This window comes from Haliaeetus leucocephalus, unplaced genomic scaffold (assembly GCF_000737465.1).
Source record: "Haliaeetus leucocephalus isolate CR32 unplaced genomic scaffold, Haliaeetus_leucocephalus-4.0 Scaffold184, whole genome shotgun sequence".
Lineage (NCBI taxonomy): Eukaryota > Metazoa > Chordata > Aves > Accipitriformes > Accipitridae > Haliaeetus > Haliaeetus leucocephalus.
The window spans coordinates 14,248,125-14,269,982 of record NW_010972620.1 but is presented as its reverse complement, the minus strand read 5'-3'; positions in this window follow the sequence as shown (position 1 = coordinate 14,269,982).

Here is a 21,858-nt window from a genome sequence, read left to right as displayed (position 1 = left end):
AATGTTGAAGTTGACCTTAAGCTGAAACATCAATGGCTCCTGCTAGTTGTGTCTACTGCTGCTATAAACAAAATCACAGCATACTGGCTTATTTAAATCATAGAGAGCTGTATGAATTAATTTGCTGCTGTTGATTGGACAGTTTAGGTGTCGTTTCACTGTTTGGGAGGTCTGTTGTGGAACAGTGAAGGTTAGAACATGAAATTAAGCTGTGCCAATAAATATGCTTTTTATTCTTGATTTATGGTTTGCTCTCCAATGCCCCTAAACATGCAAAACAAGCAAGAATCATTGTGGATACACCTGCAGGCATTGCACAGGTTAAACCTGCCAACTAGTAGTAAGCTAACCCTTAAAGGACACAAGTTGCAGGGACGTTAACGGTCTTCTGAGGCTGAGTTAGCTGAGACAACTCTGTGGTACGATTAAGAAAAACAATGTCAGGAATACGTTGATGCTGAATTTGCTCTTTGAGCAAATGGGGTCCTGACTGTTCTCTCAGTTACTTTGGATCAGATCAGGGATGACTGTAGCTGCTCTGAAGATTTGAGGGTGAATTTCCCAATGCAGGGACCATCACCCTTTGGTGTTCAGCACACACAGGCGAGTTGCCCTAAAAGCTGTATGGACTATGACTGAAACACTAACACCGCTTCCAGTGGTGCCAGGCGGTCCTGGACCAGCGGGTGTTTGAGTGGAGAAGGCGGTGGGAAGGCTGCTCTGCAGTTCAGGTTGCTGATCCCAACAAGGGTTTGTCACTGGCAGTGCAAAACTCGGACCGTGTGGAACAAAAAGCATTGTTGCTCTTGCAAGGTAACAGGTGATGAGAACAGACTGCCCAAGCTGAATTCATGCCTACCATGACAAAACCAAGGAAAATATTGAGAGCTTTCTCTAACCCTGATGATGGGACGATGGTGGCCACAGAGCTCATACCCATGAGACCCAGATGGTCGCTCCAAAGAGCTGGTGCATGCTTAAGTATTTGGCACAAAGCAGTTACCTGGTCAATGGTGCCAGGGGATCTTCAAGCAGCCTTACGTGGAGGCTCCTGCTTCCAGTCTAGGAATTGGGAGCCTAAAAGTTAGGTAAACCTCTTGTGTGTGAAGTCTTCCACTTACCTGGAATGAGACTTTTCCACAAACGCGTCTTGAAAATAAGCTTCTGTGTCGCACAAGTGCTACTGAAATTATCCTCTATATTTAGAGATACAATGTGGTTGAATTTTTAATTTTTTTTTATTAGTCTTACAATATTTTTAAAATATTATAACACTAAAAATGTCTGAATTCTTAACTATACCATAGATGAGAGACTTGGACAGTTAAAGTTTTGTTAAATGGCGAGATGTAGCAGGGGAAATCACATTGTGAATTCAGTTCATGAGCAAATAAGGCACTTACTCTTTTCCTCGCTCGTGAAGGAATAATTGCATTACTAATGTACTAAGCCATATGATTTAGTAACAATATACTCACCTCTTTCATACAACAGCTTCATTAGATGATCACAAATTACTTTATGAAGGAAGTAAATATAATTACCCTCATTTTATGCCACAAATTCTGTAAAGAAACACAGAAACTCCATAAAGAAATATTGTGCTGCAATGGTACTTAATTATAATAAAATTAATGTTATTATCAACCTTGTATTCATAACCCATCATAGCCACTGACAGAACTAAGAATCTTATGATTTTTTTTAATAACCGCAGAAACCAGAATTCAGGTTTAAATTTTTGAATACTTTGATTCTCTTTATTCCAACCTGTTTCTATATAATTATTTCAGCTATATTCTCGAAGCTCATAGCTAAGGTTCTCAGAAGATTTTTGTCTGAATCTGAGGTTTCTGTGCAGGTAAAGTAGGTGATATTAAGAACAAGATGATAAAGCAAAGTAGAATGTTGGATTTCCATCTCACTTTAAATTCCAATATATCAAAATGCTGACATTTCAATTTCAATTTTTTTTTTTTTTAATTGAGAAATGTGAGTCCTGCTATGTCCCTAACTATGTTATCCTCTAGCCTCTATAAAGCACCCTGCAGTTTGTTCAGAGAGGAATATGCATTGCATTATGAGCTGATAAAGCCCTAGAACCTGGGCCTCCCTAAAAAGTATAAGGTCCCAAACCGTAATTGCAATCAAATACTGTGCTAATAAGATGCTGACTCTTTTTTCTTTTTTTAAAATCATTCAAAATGCAACGTTTTGGGGTAGTTAAAAAAATGAAATATTGTCTTTCCATTTCAAGCAAACCCAAACTAATTGTGACAATTTTCTTGACCTAATTCTTTTCCTGTCCCTTATTTTTTTCTCTCCTCCTTCTTTCTCATGATCTCAGTGCCCCCCTAAGATTGCTTCTATAGACAGTATGACGAGTTCAGGAATTTGATCTCACTCACTGTAAAAACAGTACTGCTGGAGAGCATATCACAGCTACTGAAACTGAACTGGAGCAGGGGAAATACTTGCTTATTTGAAAACTTGCATAGTTTTCCAAATAAATGAATATTGAAACTGTTCAATATCTGCTTCATCCAGGGCAACATTTCAGTACCGCTTTGTAATTAGTAGGCAGAGAAATCTTAACTTCATTTTGGAATCTAGACATCTTTTCTTGACATTTTTCCATCAACACTTAAATATAGTTTTTCAACTGACCAATATTTTGGCCAAGTATTTCTAATAGGAATTGAGAACATGATATAGAGAGATTATTGGAAAAGTATGGTGAAATAGCAGATACAGTTATATCTGCAACAGTGTGCAAATATAATCATAATCTCCAATTCTGTTCCTTGAAAAGATTTGCAGTTTTAATATCACTGCTGAAGGAATAATCTGAGTGAGCTGTTAGGATTTTATTAAATCAATGCACATTTCTGATCTTGAGTGAATACTTTTACTTTGGAGTTCCATTTAATTATGCATTTCCTTGATTTATGTTCTTGAGTTCTATAAATACCTGACAGATAACTACACTGCTGTTTAGCAACTTGCACGTGTTTATAAAACCCAGCTTGTTTGCAGTTTGTTTGTTTTTCCAAATTACAATATGTAACGGTAAAAGTTATCAGTTTGGAGATAGGAATTGTTTGGTTTCTTAGGAGAGAAGGGAACTGATTAACTGAATTTCTGAGATCAGATTCTTTGTAATGATCTTTACTCTGTCATACAACTGATCAAAGGAACCAGTCAGAAATTACAATCTAAATGTAGCCTACTGTTTCTATGGCTCTGGGAACAATTCAGCACAGGGATAGCTTGCCTAAGAAAGATAGAGAATTCTCATCATTGGGGTCTTTTAAGAACAAGATATATGAAAATCTGTCTGGAACAAGGCAAGTAGAATTCATGCAATGATTTCCTAGTGCTGTCTGCAATTCTGTAATTCTATGATGCAATGACTAATAGATTGTTAGAAGTAGCTAAAAACCCAGTTTGTCCAATAAAAGTAAAGCATTTTTTGCTTTGCATAAAGACAAGAATATGTTCATTCCTTCTATAAATTACAGTGAAATAAATTACACTTTCCTAGCAGTATTAGTAAATATTTTGTTTATTTTTTCTTCTTACAGCAGAGAGTACTGTATTTCCTTATTTCTTCAAACTTTGAGCCCTAAACTTTATGCTCTAATCAAAAGGAATACAGGCATTTGCAATTTTCTGTGAAGAAAAATCTCTTCTGTAATGGTTTGTTCTGCTGACATTTTGGCGGAAATTGTTCTGGACTCATCAGATTTATAATGCATGAAAGACATGAATTGATACAGCTTACAATAGGCAACACGGAAACTTGTAGGAAAGATCAACGTATGATACACTTAATGACAGCCTTTATGTGAGGGTGTCCTCAAATTTTTTTTTCTTCTTCCTTCCTTTCGGCATCATGCAACATGCATAGCTGTGCTGGTGTGTTGGTTTTGTACTTTAAACAGGTTGGCTCGCTCAGGAGGATCTGTGTATTGGCAGGTGCTCCATTGTATCCAGCTGCCCGGTGCCAGTGGTCTAAAAGCAGTAGAATTTAATGAGTGGATGCAGAAGGTCTGACTGTAACATGCTTGTTAGTGCGTTTGGTGTATTTGTGCTATGCAATGCCAAATAGTATGATTCCTGGTATGTAAAAGCTGGAAGGTGAACTAGAAGCAGTCAGAAATGGTCTCCTTCAGTGTATTTCTTATGTGAGAAAATTAGTAACTCTACTTATTAGTACACTGAACTACCCGTTCAAAATAGTGTTTACTGAAAAGTCTGAGTCATACCATAATAACCTTTAATTAATGTATGAACCAAAGTTATTGTCAGCAACCATAAGAAAATACACAGCTCAGTTGCAATGTAGAAATTGAGAAGAACTGAACCAATGTACAGGGCCTTATTGTAATCCAAAGAGCTGACAGGAAGATATATCTCTCTTACATATAATATGAAAGCCATGGAGGAAGGAAGGAAATGGCTGCTTCTGCCTTTTAAAATACAGTAGGCAGTAAAATTGGATGCTGGGAATGATTCAGTGCATGTGTTAGAGTGTGTGTGGGGGAAGTCTGTAATTATGAGCAGATTGACAGTTGTGTGCACAGTAATTCCCTTATGATAGATAGCCAGAGCGCTAATACTGGTGGGCATACATGAAGAAATATATGAAGAACAGGCCAAGAAAACCTGCTTTTCCTGGATCTGATCCCTATAACCAGACAAACTTTGTAAGTTACTTCCTATAATTAAAGCATTCACCAATTCAAATTTTTCTGCAATGACTCTACAATGTTTTCATTTTTAAAAAAATAATTAATTAGTCTTTTCCAACTTCAATTTTGTGATTAATTTTTAATATATATATCCTATAAAATATACCCAGGGATAAACTTCCAGGGCTCATGAATTGCTGGGCCAGAATTGGCAACACTGTAATACAGTTCTTTCATTTGGCCACAAAATCTTTATATCCTAGTTGTCACCAGTTTAAAGAGATTATTTAAAAGCAGTCAATTGGCCTTTAAATGCCTTCAGAGAGCCCACATAATTACACAGATGCCAAGCTCTACCCACAGGCAATCTGTGAAATTTCCTAGTGCTCATAAATTGCCTTCATCTAGACTAAAAAAGAAACTATTATCCTTGTTAATGTATCTGATTTTAAAATGACCTGGATCTCATGATAAATCAATTTTAACTTCCTTTCTTTGTTAATCTTTAAAATAGTAAAACTTATGAAATATTTCAGATCTTAAATTAAAAGTGTTTATCTATTAAGGTAATTTATTAAGAATGGAAGTCAACATTACGTTATAGGTGTCTCTTTATCAGCTGAGAAGCACTTCTTGGGCAATTAGGAGGGCAGTAAAGACACATTATGCCAAGTGACTTCATTAGCTTTGTACAGAACAGATGGGCTTTTCTATTACAGGAATATCTGGGGAGAATGTTTTGAAACCTCCTGTAGGAACGCTTAATCTACATTTCCTATTTCTTGTTTTGTGTTGATCCCATCCTACTTTCTTCCTTTATAAGATCCATGGGTTAGGTGTTGTCACATTTACTGTTATTTTAGAAGTCTCTTCTCTTTTATCCCCAGCCTAAATGAGCAACAGCTGCCCCTAATAGTGAAAAGAGTTTAAAGGATGCAAGTCTTTGGCTGATTAGTAAAGAGCAGAGCTTGATCTTCATCCCCAAAGGATGCAGGATTGAAAAAAGAAATTGAGAAGGCATTTGACACAGTGCATGGGAAGTGCAGGAAAGGCTTCTGCACTAGTATAAATACAGAAGCACATAAACACATGTTCAGTTTCAAACACTAAATATTTAATATAACGGTTATGGAAGCGAAGGCTCCATCTAAGACCCCTGTAGTCACATTTTCCACATATGAATGTATCTGGCTTGCTAAGCAACTTGATGTTGTATACATTTAAAGTAGCACTAGCACAAATCATACCACACCTATTAATTTGTTACCGTTAAACAAAAGCATTAGAGGAATGTGTATTGCTTGCTGTGCTTTGCGTTTTGAGTTTCTTTCCCCAAATGATGTGTTGATTTTTGGTTTTGTTTTGGTGGTTTGTTTTTTTTTTTTAATTAAAAAAAAAACAACACACAAGCCAAAACAAAAACAAACCACAAAATGGATCTGAAGGAAATACCAGAGCCAAAAGCAGGGGCAAATATGCAGATGATCATTAATGAGAAAATGCAGAACATTTGGCAACAGGAGAAAGAACCTAACTCTTTATGTCATCAGGTAGCATGCACATGAGGTCTCTAAGTAGTTTGATTTCTAATTTGGAGACCTAAATTAAAGCTGTGGATATTTACATCACATCCTATATTAAAATAATCATGTACAACAGGTGTTCATCTTAATTCAGGAGCCAGAAGAATCTTAGTTTTCTGGGTTTATGATGTTACTCTTACCCTGAAAAAGGCCAGTGTTGACTTGCCTGTAAAACCTGAGTTGTCTTCTCAACCCCCTCTGAGGTTTCACATAGTCATCAGTTTGTCAATAAGTGGAAGCTGGCTGCTGCTACTGTGTGCCATTATTGGAGAATGCCAATCTCTGGCTATCAGCCTTGACTATTTCACCAGGACAAGCCATATAGCTAAGCAATAAAATTAAGAATACAACCTGCTCCATAATGCTCTAAAAGAAAAAAACCTAATTATCAGTTGAGCCATTCAGAAGAAACTAAACATAAACTTGTTTTTAAAAGCTGTAACAGTGCTATTATCTTAAACTGGTAAGAACGGGAAGGAAAAATGCTAAAGAACAGTAGCAATTTAATGTGGGAATAAAAGAGGTCTCACAAACAGGAGCTGAAAAGGCACCACTTATTTATGATTTGGGGTATAGGTATAGTATGCTCTATAAAGAGAACAAGAAGCAATAATAGTCACTATATATTTGTTCAGTTAAGAGCTTCAAGTTGTTGTAAGGAATGATGCAACTAGTCTACTCTTCCCCAGGATAAGATTTTTTTCAGCACTTCAATATTTTTAAAAGTCACTTCATGATAATTTTAAAATGTTCTCTAGTATCCACTTCCTCACTGTGGGATTTATTTAGTCACCGATTTTAGGTAAGATTAAAAGACCTGAGAATTATATACCCAAGATAACACTCAGTAACCCCTGCTTTATGCTTTTTTTGTAATCTTTTTTCTAAAAGCTGGACTCCCTGTAGATGTAGGGCTGTCAACCAGGCAGGCGTTCAGATTGCTCAATGTGTTCTGGCTGATTCTCAAGAGCAGTGTTAAGGGTCTGCCAATTCACAGGCCTTTGAAGGGTTTGCATCTTGGAAAAAGCCAGAGATGCTCTTTGGGTTTGGGGGGTTGCATTTGTTTGGTTGGGTTTTTTGTGTCTATGAATGTGTGCCGCTTCCTTCCTAACAAGTGGATATTATCTCCAACTCAACCATGTGGCATGTTTCAGAGCCACAGCAAGACTTTATTCTGCTCATTCATCTGAAGTTGCTCTATACTGATCCTTGTATTAGGCTGAAGGAGTTTTCTCTGATCCAGTCTTTCACCTGAGAGCAAGACTTCAGCCTGATGATTTGCCATGATTTCAGCTGTGAGTCAGGGAGTCTCACTGCCCAGTCTGTTACCAGCCTGAAAAAGAAATATACATCTTTTCTTTTTCCTCTTTTCCCTACAGGTTTTCTACATGAGTCCCTCTCAGGACTTGGGATTGAAAAAACTTGTAGTTTTGGAAGCATTATAAATACTTTCAGTGCAACATTTCTGTAATTTTCAGGAAGCAAAATTTGGGTTTGTAACTTACAGCCCCCCAACCACAGAATAAAAAACAATAAAACATTTTGCATTTTTTGAGATTGAAGGCTGCTAATCTTGCTCCATGCCTCCAAAAGTATAGGCAGTCAAGAGATGCAAACAAACTCCAAATCATTTTCTGAGTTGACGTAGTCTCATGAGTTACTGTTATAAAGTAGTGAACCTGGAATTCGAAACAGGCTAAGCTGTCTGCTTCTGGAATAGGTCTGTTCATTTCCGTGACTTGCTTTGGCATAAAGGTATTTCTATTTTCTGATCCTATGGATGCTAAACTGTGTAGTCTGCCAACTCAGTATGCAATAGTGAAGATCAGCTATTAACCTGTATTAGCTGGAGGCTCTCTGGCAGCCAAAGTGAGAGTAGGAAAAACTGATAGACCTTTGAAGAGTTCAGGTGAATTTGCAACACAGACAAAAATCGTAGAAAACAGAGGGAATTTTGTGATTCAGTATTGTTTTGAAAGACTTGGATGGTGATGTGTAATATTGTTACAGATTAGCATTTCTGCAGTTGTTTCCCACTTGGAATGATTGCTTGAGCCTATTCCGTAAATGGTTCTTTCAGCTCAACTTAAAATAACATTTTTGCCATTTCTTACATAAATTTTTGGTTTCATCTTTTGCTCCTGTCCACAAGAACATCTGATTATCGGCGTTGACTGCAATCTCTGTGAGAATAACATTGCAACTAGCATTGTGCTCTGACTGAGCTCATTCACTTGATTACTGTCTTTGACTCCTGATTGCAAATGAGCTTGTAACAATACAGTCATACAAAAGAAATGAGAAGAATGTCAGGGCTAGATCCACCTCCTAGTCCCTCCTGAGGACTGCAGGATTGACAGAAATACTTAGTACAGCTGATGAAATGAGAAAAATAATACCTCACCTTTGAGCTCTAAGGTATAAACTTTTCCACTTAGCAGAGCTTGCATTTACAAGGATTGTTTGTTAAAGTGCTCTGTATCTCCGTGAAGTCTCACAAATGCAGCTTAATCACACTTATTTACTTAATATTTTAGAAAGACAAGTTCTGAACATTAGGGAAAACTGGTACATTGGCTTTTATTTGACAGTTTAGTATATTACAAAGGACGTTGCATTTCATGGAAAGCTGACCTGGGGATGTCAATGAGTGCCCCTGAGTGCCAATTTAATGCTTCTGAGCTTCTCTGTAAGTGAAACTTTTCTGGAGCGGTGTTTTTATTCATCAACAGCAATTCCAGCCACGTCTCATCTAACTCTCCCTCCCTGCTTCCCCTTCCCAAATCAAATTGCCTTGCAATTAATTAATAATTTTACTTGATTTTTGAAATGTTTTAAGTGGACAGCGAGCTTTTCAGCTACTGAAAATCTTTCTGTGCACCATTCTCAGAAAATGCCTTAATGTTCACAGACAGAACTCGGCTTCTCTCAAAATAATATGGCAATAGCTTCTCCCTTCTTGCCTCCTTATTGCAAAATCCATTAATGTGGCATTTAGAGAGCTTAGATGTAGGATAGAGAAGTTTAATTCTTAAATAAAGAGAATTAAACTCCCTTCTTCTAACCTATAAGACGACTGTGCTAATATACCAGGTCACATGCTATAGTAAGGATGGAAGCACCTCCCTTCTCCACTTTCATCTGCTCTCTTGTGCAGAAAATGATTCAATGGACTGAAAGTGCAGTCAAGTCAGATCAGAAGATTATAGACCAGCTGTTAGGGTATTTTCCTTGGACAGACGAGTCCATGGTTCCAGTTCCTTCTCTGAGTACTTTTTTAGAAATTAAATGAAACATTCCTAGAACAGAAACAATAAACTAGTACTCTTCTGGAAAGAGTGCCCTAACTAGTGAGCTTCAGAGCCATACTCATGCTTGCCATCATTTTCTGGTACCACACAGACATGCAACAAAGTTTATCTGCATTTCCATAACTGGAAAAACAGTTAAATGGAGTAAGATGAATGGATTCAAACTCTATTTACATACTGCATGTGGTTTTGTATTAAAGCAATTTAAATTCTACTCAAGAATAGTTATGATGCTTGTCTTCTTTGGAGACAGGCTTAAGCGGGAAATACCCTTATGATAAATTACAGTAACGGTAAAGAAAGGTGCTTCTGATGTCTGAATACTTTTTTTTTAACTTTAGACTTCATTTTTTAGTTTTGCAGACAAGGAAATGATTGCAGATTGCTTGTTGATTATTTTTGAAAGCATTTATTTTGAAAGTAAGTTATTTTCAATGCCAGCGTCTTAGATTAGATAGTGTTGATCACTGTGCATCCTGTAAATGAGCTTCGTTTTGAAAGTTTGGTGATTTATAGGCAACCTTTGAAGTCAGCCTTTCTGCAAAAAACGGAGGTCTCTAAGATAAGCAGTCTGCTGCCTGTAAAAAACATGTTCAAACTATATATGGCTCACTGTAGGTGTATACAATACCTGTAGGCCATATAGTGGTTCACATTTTATACATGAGTACTAGTCACAATGAAGAAGCACTAAAAGAAAACAAATTACTCAGTTGCAGCCTTTTCATATTAACTTTGATTGCTATTGTTAACAAATTATTCAGTCTAGTGATATGTATGCAAATAGAAGTGGGATTTAGAAGTACATATACTCAGAAGGACTACGCTTGCTTAAGTGGTTAGACTTCATCTGAATTTCCAAAGTATGAAGGAGATGAAGTGAAGTCCAAATGACTTGGGCTCCTCTCAGGTTCAGCATTTCCTGGTTAAATACACAGCAATACGAGAACTGATGGTAGCCTCCCTTAAGTGGCCCGCTTTCAATACTCCTCTGCACTGTGAAACCAAAAGAGAAATCAGTTGTAGCTCCCTTGCTGTGGATTCCTGCAGAGCATCCAGGTGACCTCCAGTAAGTGGAGAACTGTTTCTGTGTAGTGCCTTTAACTGTATTTTGCTGGTTGTTTTTCCTTCTCAACCAGTGCTTCCTACTGTACAGGCAAAAGGCTCCTCTGATTCTGTTAAGTGAAGTATGCTGAGGTAAAGCCTCGTAGGAGCTGTGTTGTGCTTACCTTGTGTCTCAGGGGTTTTATGGCCCATGTAGCTGACAAATGCTTAGACAGACATTCCCAGATGCGTCATTCTTCCCTCACCACGTGCACGGAAACATAACCTGCATAAAGACTTAGCACCCCCAGGATAAAAAGCAGAAGGCACCCAGCTGTGTTACTCGGGAGGTATCACAGCAACATTTCTGAATTCAAATGTTTGAAGAAGCAGAAGTGATCTTAAGGAATCATGGAGAAGAGCAGAAGACAGCTCTTATTCCTTCCTGTCAGTCTTCGCACGTATCACATGTTGCCCTTGCATTTAGATTATGGGAAGGAATTGGGGGGATACCTGGAGCAGAACTGGTTTGTGCTCCTGTGGTTGACAGGTGGTGGAGAGGCTGCTGGTTTGTACTAACCTGATCTGGAACTGTGTTAGATAGAAAGAAGTGTATGGTTTGCTATCTGTCCTCTGCTGTGCTGAGAGGAGCTTGGGGCATTGGAATGTTTCGCACTGGTTTCAGAATGAGCTGCTGGGAAAAGAGTGTAAAGGGGAAATCTTTGCATTTGTGGACTGTTGTAAAGTGTGGGATTTATTATTATTATTATTGTTGTTGTTATTATTATTATTTTGTTTTATGTATATTCTCTACTTTTTCCTCATATGGAATAAGCAGTAAGTGCAAAGCTAATTACTCTTGCCTTTGTCACTTTCTCCCATGAGTCATTCTTTCTATTTTTGTCTTGCTTTTCCAGAAGTATAATTATTTTGCAACTGTTTTTTTTCCAGTTGTATTTCTTTGCATGTTCTATCCTAGCTTTGCAGTGTAGCTTTAATATATTAAACAAATATATGCTCTAAGCATTGCGTCAAAGCTTGATGTGAGTACCTGACAAATAATCAACATTTTATTACATCTTACATGGATCTAAGACAGGCACAGCCACGTAATTCCTTGTTACTGGCTTTCCTAACTACTCACAATTTTACATCCTAAAGCAGGGGTTGGTAAGGTTGGCTGAACAGAGCAGGACAGAACTAGTGTTTGGTATGTCTCAAATTTCCCAACTGTTTCATCTATACTGGAAAAATTGATGAGTTGGGAACAGAAGTGCTCTTCTACTTTCAAAATCAAAGCTGTAGCATGTTACGTACTTGAAGTCTTAATACTGCACCTTCATTAGATGGAAGCCAGAAATGTGTTCTGCACTGAAATACCAACGTTTACCCACTTTAATCACATTGCAGCAGGGTCAGATTGTGCCGGAAAATGCTTTCCAATCAAAAGAGACAGGATGATTTTAAAGAAAACCTGATATTCTTCTGAAAGCTGTGTCAGCATCAGAATAGCAATGGTTGGACTCTTTTTCCTTTGTACTTTTTGTTGCTGGATTAATTTTAGATGTGCTGCATATGGATTATGCATAAAACGTTGTTTTCCTGGTTTTGTTGTTGCTGCAATTAGCTCCACATTAAGTAACTCTTCTGGGAATTTCATGGTCCAGCGCACAAGCCTGCTCTGACAGGGCTCTTAGCCCTGGGAACAGGAAAGGAGGACACGTACTGAAACCTAAAAATTAACTATACATGCGTTGAAAGAAGACATCTGTAGTTCTAAAGCAACCTGTGGCTGGGACCAGGAGAGGCAGCCACCAGCAGAGCCTTCGTCAATCGTGGCCAAGTTGGCTGCTGTGCTTTGTCTGGAGCTGGGCGTTGTTAGTGATGTGCTGGACATCCCTTCCTTCAGTTGGGGAGCTCATGAAATTATCACACTCTGGGAATCAATTTAATTAAGATGCAAATCGCAAATCTAGTTTAATTTGTTATACTTTATCCCTCAGATATTTTCTAGTGACTTTTGCAGTGATAATAGAAACAGAAACTGATGGTTACATGACAAAAATTTATCCTCTGGTAGCTGTAGCCTAGTTTTTCTATGTAGTTTTCCGCTCTTTTACAGCTGCTCGTTGTTTAAATAGTAATGCTGGGTCTATTGCCATTTACATTAGTCAGCAATTCCTTTATCGCTGAAAATATGGCTAACAGAGGGAAATAGCACTTTTGTTTTCTTTTAATTGAAAAAGTGGAAATCTTACTTTAGAAAGAAAAGCACCCCTTGGCATTAATGTTCACAGAAAGTTGTGTAAATGAAGCCAAAGCAAGCAATGTAGGTTTTTAAACTTGGAACCTTTTCTAGTACTGCACCATCCTTGTAAAATATGTACCCATGAAGAATAAATACTACTGATTTTTTTTAAGGTATTTAAACATTTTTATGTATGGCCTTTTTTATTTTTAAAATGAGCTTTTGCTGAGTGTAACAAGAATGAACAATTTAAAGTGGTTGTTTAATCAGTGGACGTTAGTGTTAAAAATCATTTTGACTTGAAGCTGCAGGGTGAAATTCTTCTAATGCTGACAGCGTGCTGTGTCCTTCTCTTAGGCAGCCGTGTGGGGTTTGTACTATTCCCATGTTTCTGAACACAAAAATAGAGATAAAGCACACAGAATGGAGTTTGTCCTTGAAAAATTACGGCATCCTTTGCTCCAACAGGTGAAACTCAAAGGCAATGGCTTTAGGGTTGAGCCTCTTTTCCCTCTTTTTTACTCCAAGGTGGAAAAAGTGATGGCTTATTCTGATACTACTTTCTAAAAGGTTGAATGACATTTTCTGTGTATGCCACAGCAGAACTGCAGCAAACCAGCTGGAATGGAGAGCAGACCCACGAATGAGGTTCTCGCTGACTTTTCCTGGTGGAAGAGGGACACAGGTGTTTGACTGTCAATGTAGGGACAGGCTACGTGCAAAGGAGGTGCGCATCTACAGCACTTTGAGAGGAGGGTATTTGAGGCTTTTCATCAGCAATAGTTGACACTTTGTAAGGTAGAGAGAGAGAGAGAAACTCAGAGTAAAAAACATGAGAATGAATGCCACGTAGAAATATTTGCTTTAGAGTTGTGTGAGATGGTGTGAGCTGATCTAACCGCTCAACCTGTTGGCAGAAGGGAGGCTCTAGACCTTGCTGGATCTTGCACCAAAACAGTTCAATGACTGACCCAGTCATGAGCCATTGCCTTCCCTCAGACAGCCATGCGTGGAGGCAGGCTCTTCCTTCAGGCCAGACCAGCTCTCGGCCAGCTGTCGCTGCCGCTTGCGGCGAGCCCCAGCAAGCATTGGAGGGTGGCCGCGGTGCAGGATGGGCTCTGGCCAAGAGAGGTAGGAGGGAAACCTCCCACTCGGGCAGTAAAGAGCTCTTGGATCAGCTCAGCCATCTCTTGTAATTTTTTTCTAAGGTTCACTGAGCCTCTTAAAATAGAGAAAGGATAAAATTGCTTTTAGATAAGTAATTCCGGTGAAGAGCTTGAGGGGTGGTTGATTCAATGAATACTGCTGCTATCCCTATACAGAAGGACCAAATGAAGAGGGACAATTTGTTAACTGGCTTCATTTTTGCACTGAGCAATGCAGATTTCCCTAATAAGGGAATCTTGTGGGAAAACAAGGGGAAAAAAACACAAAGGCTTGTAAGATAATGTATACATTTTTTCCTTAACTGATAGCCTGTGACTACAGATCTTTCTTATTTCTCCCCCTTTGAATTACCTATATATATTTTGGGGTCCTTTTCCAGACCTTTATGTCCATTCACCATCACATCCGTTGCACGCACAGTTTATTTTTCCACTTAGTTTGTCAGTATTCTGGTGCCATCAATTAATATTGGCATTTCAGCATAGATCTTTAGTATAGCACAGAATAATCACAAGCAGGAGTTAAGTTTTAGTACACCTGATAAAATCTTCATTCTGTGCAACTTCTTCTCTGTATCTAAATTTCTTATTTCAAGTCTAAATTCTAATTAAACATTGTAAAAAGGAACTTTAAATCTGCTTTGCAAGGTAACTATGCACTGAGCTGAATAACAATGAGCAGAGATAAACATTAAAGTAGTCTTTCTTTAGTATTTCCTATTAATGAATGCTAATGTGTCTTTTCAGACACGGTAGCATCTACAGTTGCATTTATATGCCTTTTGGGGGCAAAGTACACATCAAAGTGATAGTTACATGTCAAATGCCAGGTGGAATAGTAATATATATTTATCATTTGCTTTCTATACAGGTTTTTTTTTTTAAAGAAAATTAAGTTTTATGCAAATTATAAAGTAAGGTCTGTGTCCTCATAATGAATCCTCCACTACTGCTTGTATACAACACAGAATGCAGCTTTTCCTCTTGTGCTCCCTGGCCCCTTTATTAAGTGCAAGGGTTGTTTGTGTAAGGCTGTTGCAAATTTAGACCCCATAGATTTTGGCTTATGCAGGATGAGACGAATGTATGAACATTGTCATACCACTCCTACAACATTATACCACATTCTACCGAATATTGGGAGTAGCCAAGTGTCAGGTTAGAAATCCTCATTACTCGTGTTTAGATTAAATGTGTGTTTATAGTATAATACTGAATATACTTGCTATATTACATTGGAAATGCTGTAATTTTATAGGTTGTGTTCTCCATAACAAGAATCCCATATATCACAGCTTATTTCCCTACAAATGCTGTTTGCCAATTGGTCACATAAGGAATATTAGTGTATGTTGGGGAACACCCACAGTTTCATGGATATGTCAGATTTTATCAATAGGATTAATCTAGAGTGGGTAAAACATTAATGCCCAGAAGTTTGGTTTGAGAAAGAGTGTTGATTATGTAGGAGAGAATGTCCTCAACTGTCTACTTAGTATGCTGAAGACTCTGACTTATGGAAAATAGAAACTGATATCTTATATAATTATACTCATTCAGGTAGAAAATCAGAAGTACAAATTGATGAGAAGTGAGCTAATGAAGATTAACAGCTTTGTTCTTCCTCCAATTTTCTGCTGTCACACTAAAATTGTTTTCCCACCTCCTTGCTGGTGCTCTACTCTCCTCCCTAGGATGCTGTCTGGGCTGTTCTGTGATTCTGTGATATTGTTGCTCTGGTTTAAAGGCCACCAGTTCACCCTCTGCATTGGGGCAGCATGATGAGCGTCCTAGCACTAGATTTTTGACCTTTAAAGGAGCATCAGAGCTATTTCCTTGTAAGTCGACAGAGAGTCCCTGGGGGAAGAAAACAAGTTACAGTTTTCACCTAGGATTTTACATGGTTTGTGCTCTAAGCGGCTCCTTGCATTCTCACAGAAGATCAATATAACAACCCCATCTTCTTGTCAAGTAGGAAACGGCGGGGTTTCATCTCTGCAGTGTGTGTAGGTGAACTCAGTATAAGAGACTGTCAAGGATGTTTTTGAGAGTGCTCTTCTCAGGCAGAAAAAACATCAGGAGAAAAGTCATAAAGTTTCTCCAATGAGAGAAGCCGAGGGTTGAAGCTGATGGGTGGTCAATAAAGACGAAGGATGCTGGCATGGCGGTTAGACATGACCATCGCAATGGGATGCTCAGTTATGACTCGGGTGGACTAAATGATAGAAGGACTTAATGGGCAGTGAGAAGACTTGCAGGGACAAAAGGGCAACCAGCACAGGGATTAAATGGAGCAATAGAGGGTTTGCAAAAATTGTTTTAGTGGCATTGTATTGAGTAGAGAGAAAAAAGTTGCCAGAGTCAATGTTTAAAAAAAGTAAGTTTAAGCATAATGTGTTAAGGTCTTGGAGATGTGGGGGGAATGACAGAAAAGATGATGCAGTCTTTTGAGATACCTAGGTAAAGAAAACTAGCAAAATCTGGAAAAAGCCTAAAAGTGCAGATCCAGAGGGATTGTTGAAGTTGTGAATTAAGTGGAGAGTAATCTAGAAATTCCAGGACTATTATAAAATATTTGTGACAATAGTAAGATTTTTTCTTCATCTGAACTGGCGCAGTTGGGTCATAAAATGCCCAGAGCTGATCATTCGTGATGTAGTCTCCTTATCAGAAGAAATTTTTGTCTAAATCGTGACATATATAAATGAATTTATTTCAAAGATCTAAAAGCTGTTTCACCTAACTAATCACCTACCAGTGAAATATCATTAAGACTAATGTGAGAAGAGCAGACTGTAGCTGTAGTTTACAAAATCAAACAAAAAGCAGTTTATCTGAGGCTATTTAATTTCAGCACATGCAAGCTGACTTCAAACATATCTAATTGTGAAACATTTTCGGGAATGTGTTGATAGCAATGCATCACCTTGTCACCTTGGCTAGAAATTATTTCTCTACAGAAAAGCTTTCCTAGGATAAATGCAAAAATCAGTTTCCCAGTCATGGTTATCTCATCCTGACAGCTAGCACTATCAGTGCAAAGTTATGTCACTCGATGGTCACTCCTGCCTAAATGGCTAAACGACGTGTGGGCTTCTTTGCTTTTACGATTTCCTTTACATCTTCCTGTTTGTATATCCATTATTCTCAAATATTCACAGAATATTTAAGACTACCAATTTTATTATAATCATGCTGATAAGATTCATGTATATGATTAAGTTCACTTTTTTTAATATATATTGTATTTTATTTAACTTAATTTTTAAAATAATTTGACTAGCAGATAAACTATATGCAGGAATGTTACACCACAGGTTGAATGAAAAACCTGAATAACTTAACAGTTTAAACTACAAAAGGAAGCTTTTCTAGAGTGAACTGATATATGCAAAAAGATAACAGAGAAAGAAAAATATTATTTAAAATTATAAAAATAAAACAAAAAAATAAAAATAGATAAAAATCTTTTTTCAAAATTGCTTCCTAAAAATCCCTTGGTCTAGGACCAAAGTTCAAAGTGTATCACTAAACTGGAGGTCACCCTCTTTCACCATCTCCCGTCAATACCTTCATTACAGACACTCTAAATACCAGAAGTGTTTCTTGGATTAGAAATAGCTGCCGACTTGGTTTTGCTGTGTTAATGCAGAGAGAACTCCATGACTATGGTCTCACACATATTTTTTAATATTTATTTATGCTGTTAAGATAAGATTCTCAGCAAAAATACCAAACAAACGGCAGTTATCTTAGATACAGCCATGTTAATTCCCCTCTCTTTCCTCATTTTTGCCTAATGGGGCTCTGTTTCATCAGACCACTTGAGGTCCACTTAGGCTTACTGATTTCAATGAGACTGACACATGATTAAATGCATGCTTGTATGCTTTGCTCACTAATGAGGGAATTAAATGTATGCTTAAATAGTTTACTGAAGAACAATGTTCTTTGCCTTGTAAATAAGTGTGTGTGTGTATATTCATATCTATAAATATACGCACATACGTAAATACACACATAATGCACAATACTGCTCCGGTGCCTAGCCAGCAGAGCAATAAATGTATTCAAAAATTTCTCAGAGCCAAGTTGTCTCAGGACTGGAGTTATCCCTCACCAGACCTTTGCGGTACGGACCTTTGCACTATGTAAGTGTGGTGCATGCCAGACCCTCTAGAGAGGACAATTTCCTAACACTTTCTCTCTCAGTCAAGCCTAACAGTCACATTGGATAAAAAATAAAAATACAGTGAGTTCTGCTGTTGCCCAGATTTTGTGGCAGGTGGAAGGAACTATAATAATGGTGTCAAACTTCACCATGTTTGACATGGTAATCAGATGTCATCTCATTTTCAGGCAAGTTTATTTGATGCCCAATATCTAAATGTATTCGACAGCCATGAGAAAATGTAGGACAATTCCCTGGCAGACCTGCTGTCTCCATTTTGGGAAGGGCTGCAATTTTATTTTAGTTATTCTCTCACCTCTAAATCTCCAGGTTCCTGGTACTCTGCATCAGTCTTCATACCTTTTACATCACTAATTTTGCCTTTCCGGTTTCACCATATGCTCCTGTTTTTCAGCCATCTTTATCTTTTAGTGTCTGGTCTCTTTTTAGTTCAGGCTGCATTTGTTTCCTTGCTTCCATTGAGAGTTATACTCTTCCATGCACATTTTTTAATTTCAAGCCTCACTTACTTTATCCCATTGATCAATCATATATGGTACGTAAAGTACAAGCTGTAGCATACATATAGCCATCTGTAGGGCCCTATAGCATTCATATTCAAGGATTTATTACACCTTGTAGTCTATGCTATTAACTGAATGAAGGAGGTGAATTTGATATTCAGCTTATGCCACATTCTCTTGTTCCATTTTACCCCAGGCACTGCTTATTTTTCACAAGTCCTTCAGAGTTAAGAAATCTGATGGACCGGTTTTGTCCAGATTATGTCTATGTGGACACAGCTCCATGTGTACATAACCCCCGAGCAGCTACATGCGATAACTCAGTAGTAGGAACAAAACGCTGCTCAGCCTAGCTGAGGGGGAGGCTGAAGCTGTCCGGGAGGAGCACTGGCTTCTGCTACTGTGGCAGGTGAGCATGCTGGCATGGCTTTATCCTGCTACTAGTACGTGCCTCGCCGTGCAGGAACGTCACGTTTGAGTTTTAATTCCTCAGTGTTGCATATTGTGAGCACCTTCACAATGAACTCATTTGATTGCACCCAGACTCTCATAAAGAAAAGCTTTTCTACAAACTACTTGGTGTATTTGTTGTTTGAAACCTCTGTCTTTACCTGCTTTTCATGGTCTGACCCCTTCTACACATATCGCCAGTCAGGAGGCATTGCACTTGGGCTGACGGTGAAGTTTGAATCTGAGATTGTCAGCACAAAAAGGTCAAGAACTGCAGTTCTAACTTCTAAGCTGAAGTACCAACAGCAAAAGACACAACAAGCTCAGTACAAGAGGAGGTGAACAAGGATTTTTTTTGTGGTACTGAGCTAGAAAAGCATTTGATGTAAACACGGTTTTGATGCAAGACAGCTCTTTATGACTGTAAGAAAAAAAAGCCTTAATAATTATGCTTGGAGATGCAAGGGGGTTGATAATTAACCCATAGATGTTAAATTATCTATGCTGACTGGAACTTGAAGCACCAGTTATTAATATTACTTCCTGCACCTTCAGTAACATATAACAAATACCCTTTATTGAAAAATAGTTTCATAATGTGATATAAAACAGTGCAGTTAAGAAAACAACAAATGTACTTGTTAAGAAACTAACCCTTTTGAAAGCTGTTTTTCCAGAATGCTGTTCATTCCCAAATGGAATAATTAAGTAGCTTGTAGAAAATTCAGTTTGGTGTTATCTTTCAAAGTAACTTATGCTATTATTACATACCTACATTGAAGATCCTGCTTTATTGCTGATGTAAGTTAGAAAGCTTAAGCTTAAGGCCAGAGGACCCTTATTTTGTTCCAGTAGTGCAGAAACCTCTGGAACATAGTCTTATCAGTTTATATGGCTCTGTATTTTACTTTCAAGAACAGTGGAGCATACTGAGGCAGATTTTGATTTATCTGTGAATTTTCTGACTTCTACTGATTTATGTACAAATTCCATATTTTCCCTGCTGTTATAAATGTGGAGTTTTTTGCCCCCAGGGATGTTTCTTGCAGACAACTGAGTTTAGATTTAACATTGCCCTCATTCACAAATTACTGCTTCCTTTGCAATACGTAACATGACTCTGCTAAGTAGATAACATCAATGGGGGATTCATTTATGGTAGTTGTATGGCAAAAAAACCTTTAAGGTAATCTATCTGTCAGCCTCAACAGGCTATGAAGAACTTGTTCTGATACTGTTACATCCTCAACAATGCTTGAAACAAAAGAATGATGATGGAGTGAATCCTTTGTCTGAAACCTACAGTGTTAGGTAAGAACATGTATTAGGCAAGAACATTCCTTTAAAATTAATGAAATTACAATTTTATCAGTGGCAGCCTGTGGTGTATGTTTAATGCCACTTTGCATTACAGAGGGTCATATTATTGAGTTAGCTGAAGTTTCAGGCTACAAATCTGACACCACAGTGTTTTTAACTGCCAGGCCAGCTTTTGGTAAATATGATCTCAGACAAGATGCTCTGTTTTGAGTGTTCTCAGTTTAATTCACCGTAAAACCAGGAAAGCTTCTTTTCCTCTTTGAATCTGTGGATAAAGTGCGCAATTAATTGTTACCAGTGAGTTCTGAAACACTGAAGGACAGAGGAACCAGGAAACCATTAATTCAGCTTATTAAATACAGATCCTATTACCTTAGGTTAATAAATCAGTTAGTTTCTGAAGTGCAAAACGCAATCCTTTCTCCTTTGTGTTACATAACGAGTCAATTATAAAATAGTGGTTTTCTTCAAATTCATTAAATTTTAGTTTCCATTCTAAAACAGTTTGACATATAACACCAGTTAAAGCAGGTTTAATCTGTAGCTCAGTTCTGTTAATCTTTAATTAGAAATGTCATTCATCTGTTACAAAATTTAAATTTTAAGATTCTGAATACACATGCATTAAACTATATAACTTCTTGAACATCTACATCGTATCCTTTTGGTCAGCAAAGGCAAGTATCAAGTTTAAAGTAAAGGCTATATTTATCTGTGAATCTGTACATGTCAATAATTTCTAATTCATGAGACTTAATTACTCCTTTTGACAGGTAGCAGAAAGTACAAATGCAAAGACTAAAACTGATCTTCTAATCCAAGATTTTTTTGCTTGCTGGTTTAAATCTTAAGCAAAAAGGCAATTTAAGAATTCCAGTTTAACAGTATTGCACAACTTGGTTTAACTGCCAATTTTTAGAATCATTTTGAAGAGAAAGTGAACTTCTGAAAGTATAATTTTTTTATGCTCAATCATCATCATGGCAGATCAAAGGAAGTATAGAAGGAGAAACTTTTCTGTATTTTGGTCCTTTGTGACCTTTCATAGCCAGCACAAACTAGAACTTACTAATGGCTGCTAACATGATGTACAGGATACAGGGATGCAGAGACATGCACCCAGACTCAACTAGGCAACCTATAGCATATTTTATAAATTACAGACCCATCTGGCAGCTCATGGCTTGGACAAGTGTACTCTTCGCTGGGTGAAAAACTGGCTGGATGGACGAGCCCAGAGGGTTGTCATGAATGGAGTTAAACCCAGTTGGCGGCAGGTCACAAGTGGTGTTCCCCAGGGCTCAGTACCGGGGCCAGTTCTGTTAAATGTCTTTATCAATGATCTGG